The sequence below is a fragment of the Phyllostomus discolor genome, chromosome 2 (assembly GCF_004126475.2).
Source record: "Phyllostomus discolor isolate MPI-MPIP mPhyDis1 chromosome 2, mPhyDis1.pri.v3, whole genome shotgun sequence".
NCBI classification, from domain to species: domain Eukaryota; kingdom Metazoa; phylum Chordata; class Mammalia; order Chiroptera; family Phyllostomidae; genus Phyllostomus; species Phyllostomus discolor.
Genome location: NC_040904.2, coordinates 75,484,335 through 75,490,642, shown reverse-complemented (window position 1 = coordinate 75,490,642; position 6,308 = coordinate 75,484,335). Strand labels below are relative to the sequence as shown.

The 6,308-nt window shown below is 34.7% G+C and overlaps 1 pseudogene; it reads right to left on the bottom strand.

Moving 5' to 3' along the window:
• Window positions 1-4,081: 4,081 nt before the first annotated feature.
• Window positions 4,082-5,053, bottom strand: LOC114488383 (annotated as a pseudogene).
• Window positions 5,054-6,308: the final 1,255 nt, after the last annotated feature.

Sequence of the window (6,308 nt, the reverse complement as noted above, 5' to 3'; positions counted from 1 at the left end):
ATTCAAACAATATAAATTTTAAGGACCCAAATGGGGAGAATAAAGCAATGGATGAAGGTGTTATATGCTTTATGAATCTTAACCACAAATGGAAGATAAATTCACAGGCCATTGAGTTTGATTTCTAGAAATAATGGGTGTTTTCAGTCTAGGAAGTTTTTCTGAAATGTTCTGGAAAAAATAAAAATAAAAACATAAACAAAACAAAACAAAAAACAACAACCATATTGTGTAAGTGGGCATTAGGCATGGCCAAAAAGAGTGCTGAAGAATCTTGAGCTGACAAGCCATAAATGAATGTCAAATAGCTAGTCTCATGCAGGACAGTAACTTGATATAAGGATAAAATATGACAGGAAAAATCTATAAACATTCAAACAAACTGTGCAAAGCACTATAGAACTTTCCTATTCTTCTTTTTTGGAAAAAGAAGGTTTGCATAAATCTCTCCCCATACAGTAATATTGGAAAGAGAAGGAGGGGCAAAGCTGCTTTAAAATATTGCAACATAATGAAAAAGGTACATCCTGTAAAAATTAAAGGAAAGTATATCTCAGACAGCACAATGAATAAGTTTCATATTTCAAAGCAGTTTTGGGTTCACAGCAAAAGAGAGTCTAAGTACAAAAATTCCTATATATTCCATGTCCCCAGATGTGCACAAGGTATAGACATAAATTTAAATTCATTAGAGTAAATGGCAAGGAGTACAATGCTGAATCCTGTCCTCCAAGTTGGTTGAAAAACTTTGCATTTTCATCAGCAATGAATGAGAGTTCCTGCTTTTCTGTGTTCTCCCTAGAATTCGTTGTTTCCAGTGTTCTGGAATGACCATTCTAACAGTTGCATAGTAGTATCTCATTGTTACTTTAATTTGTGTTTCCCCGATGATACATGATGTGGAACATCTTCTCATATGCTTATTTGCCACCTGTGTATCTTCTTTAGTGACTTATCTTTTCAGGTCTTTGACCCATTTTTTAATTGGGTTGCTTGTTTTCTTCTTGTTGAGTTTTACAAATTGTTTATGTATTCTAGATAACAGTCCTTTATCAGATGAATTTTTGGGGAATAGTTTCCTCCCACTCTTTGGCTTGTCTCCTAATTCTCTTGACATCTTTGTTTGCAGAGCAAATATTTTAAATTTTAATGAAATCCTGTTAAACAATACTTTTTGTAAGAAAATTATTTTAAAAGACTTGTTGCCACTAAAATCATTAAAAATTTGTGTTGCAATAAAACATGTGAATATTTAACCATAAGATGACAGAACAGAGTTTAAAATAAATAAAGATCAAGTGAAATGAGTCAGATTGCCAGCAATATACTCTTCTACAAGAACAAGACAAAGCCAGGCTAGAGTTTTAGACTTCTTTGTGGATTATACAATTAGAGAAAACAAGATTTTGAAAGAGAAAAGATTTAGAAACATTACTTATATTAATTGTAGTCCTAATTATGGCTGAAGATCTCAGTTTGTTTAAGTATGGAAGCATAAAAAAAGATCAATTTTCTTACTATGGAAATTTGCTTTACCACCTCTTTTTAGTACTTTCATAATTAGGTATATAGATATTTGTTTTCCACACAGAATATACTTCTTGTGAAAAATTTGTCACAGAGGCACAAAACTTAAACATAAGGATTTTGAGAACTGTTTTGCATTTAAAATTTTGAGTAAGAATAATGTGATTCACTTTCTTTTCATACTATTCTGGGAAGTTCACTTTCCATTATAAACTGGAAGACATCAAAAAAGTTTTGTCAACAAACTTCTGGATTGTATAACTTCTCCTGTCCCCCTCTCCCACAGTTTCACTTCACTTTTGGCTTAAAGCTACTTTAAAAAGAGAAAAGCAAACCATTAGAAAACCAGGAAATCTCCAAACATTGGTTTTAATTTCTTTTAAAAAATATGTTGTTGATTAAAGAACTCAGTTTACTCTAATGAGAACCTGATCTGCACCAAAACCAATCTCTTCATCTTTATTCCACTATGTCAAAGGGACAAAGTAGGCCATAGGTTATAAACAGTGAAGTAGAAGATGGGGGCGGTTGACATGTGTTTTATTTGGGTTAGCATAGTAAACAAAACTGGTATGCACTTGAACATGGCAGCAGCAGAGATAAAGCTTAGCACTAACATTGGTTGTATTGATATTTACTATAGTCATTCACTAGAGAGTAACTCACAAAATGGCATCTCAATATTTTGAATGAAACTAACAAGCACAAATTTAGACTTCACCATTATATATTTGCCCACTTGGTATGATTATACAGCAAGCAAAGGAAACATCAGTCAAGTATATTATGGAAGTTGTGAAAGCTTGTATGTGTATTTCCTTGTGAGGAAGCACATACATTTTCCATAAACATCTGTCAACATTTTATCAACTTAACTCTGCTGCAGTATGACTCATATTTCTTTAGCATGTCCCATTAGGCTGGGATAGTAAGGCCAGTTTTCCTTTTTAATATTTTTACTTTCAAATTTATTTATATTGTCTTTGGGGATTTATGAGATGGAAAAAGAATCATATACATTCATACTGATTTTCTAACTTATTACCTGCCTGCTTTGTAGTGTAGTCCTTTATTTTGGAGGTAAACTATAAGACAACCAGCAGATTAGATTTTCACACTAGGAAATGAAGGAGAGTGGCAAATATACCCAAATAACCTAGAAATTCATGGCATAGAATGGTTTAAATAGACTCAAATTGTGTGTACATTTGCTTTCCAAGACAGGAAATGTAGCTTTACGCTGGATGAGTATAATCCCTAAAGTCCTGAGCTAAGATGTTAGAAAAATGGAACTAATGTCTCCTTCAATAAGCTTTTAGGGAAAAAAACAAGTCCAGGAAAAGAGTTTTAGTGTCAGCATGGAATTCTTTGTTAATACAGATTTTATTCTTTTTTTTTTAACTCAGGTAAAAATTAAGTCCTCAAATTGCAGATAAAAGAAAAGAGAATTAAAGTCAGGTTGTTTTTTATTCTTTAGTGGGTTTCTCTGTATAAGAAGGGGAAAATGAACCTTGCCATTCAATAGAATGGTAATTCTCATGTTATATGATCCTTTTCATTAACACTATTTCCCTGAGGCTGAATCCGCATGGGTTCATTAACGAAAATGTCTTTGTTTCATGTTCTTATCTTTATGTCACATAGTAGTATTATTATTTCCCATATTGAAATGTATTTGGAAGTCATAGCTATCCACAAAATATTCCATAATTTGGGTATAGAATCAAAAGTAAGAAAGAAAGTGGATAAGAAAATCTCAGATTGTTAGAATTAATTATGAGATGTTAAGTTTTATTTCTATGTTTGATTTGCATTAGATATCTTATGGTTTCATAAGTGAAGTACATTGCTGTAGCCTGAGATTTGAGAGATTATAATTTCTTAATTTCCCCCCTCCTTTTACAGTTAAAGTAACTGCAACCAATTTTATATTTGTAATGGTTGGTCAGGAAAGGGAGCCACCGTGGCACAAAGGACGTATTTCCTCACAGCCAGCTCCCCCAACCTAACCACACCACTGTTTGCCCAAGGCTTCGCAAATAGGAAAGCACTATGTCACAGTGATGGTGTTACTGTTTTACCACCCATTGAGGTGTCTTTGTTGTCCCTTCCAAACAGATAACTACATCCTAGAATTTTCCCCTGTTTTGGAAATTCTGGAGCTACCATTGGGAGGGAGCCTGGAACTTTTTAATTGTAATCATTTACTAATAGTAACTACATACATTCCATTTTCTTTTGAAAACCTGTGGTGTTCATTATAGTATGAAACAAAGTTTTCTTTAAAATAAGTAAATATTTAGGTTTTATAATGTTTGAGACCATTTGAAAAAAAACCCAAATATCCACCTATAGTAAATATGCTCAGAATTTTATCACAGAATCTTATTCTTATGAAAAAATAGACTCAAGATGAAAAGAAATAAGGTAAATTATACTAGATTCCATTAACTTACATTGCTTATTCCTCCAGTCCAGTGCCTGCATTTTATAATGACCACTGAGCAATGAACCAGTGACAACTTGCAAAACTTTATTAATAATATTATTATTATTAAAGACCAGTAAGACTTTATTTCCTTGTTTCACAAGTAACGCTTGCTGAGCTGGTTGTTTTTTGGTTATTAGTCAGAGACCAAATCCCACGTCCTTTCTGACTCCCCTGACTCTTCCTTTGCTTCCACCTTGGCTGGGGCTGCAGCAGCAGCAGGAGCAGCAACCACAAAAGCAGATGGGTTCTCTGAGATGGCTTTGCCTCTTTCAGCAAGTGGGAAGGTGTAATCAGTCTCCACAGGACCCGCTTGTACCCATTGAAGATAGAATAGGATACTGATGCAATAGTGCAGTAACCGATCTACAGACATATTCTAGTAACACTATGAACAGCCTCTAAAAAGGAGGATGTCAAGCACTTCCAGACTGCAGATACTGCCATGGTCAAACACCTGCTGGATCGTCAGACCAAAGGAGAAGAGGGACATAGATGTTTGACATGTTTATCATTGTGGTTTTACTGCCTCCCACTTTGTTTCCAGCTTAATCAGCTGCACATCACTCAGGTTTTGGTTGGTGCCCATGGAGGTTTTAGTGGTGATGCCTCAAGCCTGGAAGAACAATGTCTTCTCCAGCTCTGCAACAATGTTCTGGGCTGGCACAGAGACTTCATATGGGGCAGCGGCACCCCACACAGCTGGCAGCTGGCATCTTATTCTCCACCAGCATGTCCCAGATGTCAGTGAGATCCTCCTTGGTGAACACAAAGCCCATATTTTCCCCTGGATATGAGGCAACGTTTCCTCCAGAGCTGGGTTGTTTTCCAGATGTCCTCGGATGGCCTTGCATGTCATGGTGGTGTTCAACACATCAGTACCACAGCCTTCCTGCAGAGGGACATGCAGATCTGCTGCATCTGCTTGGAGCCCACATCATCTGCTGTCACAATGAAGTATTTGGGATAATCACCCAGAAGCTGGATGATCTTAAGAAAGTAGTCGGACTTCCAGGTTGCCCCGTCTTTTCTAGGCATTACAGAATTGCGTCAAGGATTGCTCCTAGGGTTTAAAGACAATATTACTCTCACAATGATGCTTGGCAATAGTAAGTACAAAACCATTTTAGAATCAGATGTAGAAAGGGCTGATTCCTTTCTAGTCTTCATAAATGAAGTCAGATCACTATATTGATGAGACTCTTTTCATTTTTATTTCTATTAAATTACTATCAATAGATTTATAATTTTTTAAAATTCTTAAATATTTTGTATCATAACTATGTGCTTTCATAGCATACACTTACAGTATTTAAAATTTTTATTTAAAATTATTCCTTAAATTGATTTAAGATTTTCTTTAAAAGTGCATTTTGATAACAAAGCCTGTCAAATAATTTAATCTGCCTAGTGTAAAATTTTTCAGAATATGAATCCCCCCAAAATTCAGTAAACTCTTAAGATTTTCTAAATGAACCAGAAGTAGTTTGTGAACTATAGTCTTATCACACATATTTTAATATAAACATATTTAAACCAGAAGAAAATGATATTTTTATTATAGATAGGAACAGACCTCTTCATGATGACTTGAGAGATTGTGAAAATGTTTCTCTTCTTCCACACAAAAAGATAAAAATTATGATAACTGTTGCCTAATGACCATTAAAAGAAAATGCTTATTGGTATATGCCATAATAACGTTAGCTATAGAACTTACCCAGAGAGAAGCCCTAACTATGACTTCTAAGTTCATATATTTAGTCATGATAATGATTACAATATGAATAATAACATCAATAGTAGTCACGGTTTCTTGAGTCCTTAAAATGTGCTAAGTATTATATTAAGTATTTAATGTGCATTTCTTAACTAATACTCAGAATAGCCCTATAAAGTAAGCACTAGCATGTCTGCTCCAGTGAGGGGAAACTAGCCCTTGGCGGTTACACACTATCTCGACCTCCCTGACAGAGTGAACCTTTGCCAGGACTGGAATCCAAGTGGCCGTGCATTAGTGTGGGCTCTTTACCACCATCATCCTTTCAAAAATAACTTCATGTTTCCAGATGCAGAGGTTAGACAGATTTAAAGATATTTTTGTTAGGTTAATGTTCTAATATTTATCTTTATCTCTAATGATGTTCTTTCCCACAGAAATTTTATGAGTAATTATATTTGGCTGAGTTGAAGATGACATTCATTTAGTTTCCTGGGTTTTAGACACCAACACGCTCTGGAGTTTCTCTCTGTTCTTCAGGCACACTAGCTTTGTATTTTTAGTAAATAGTGA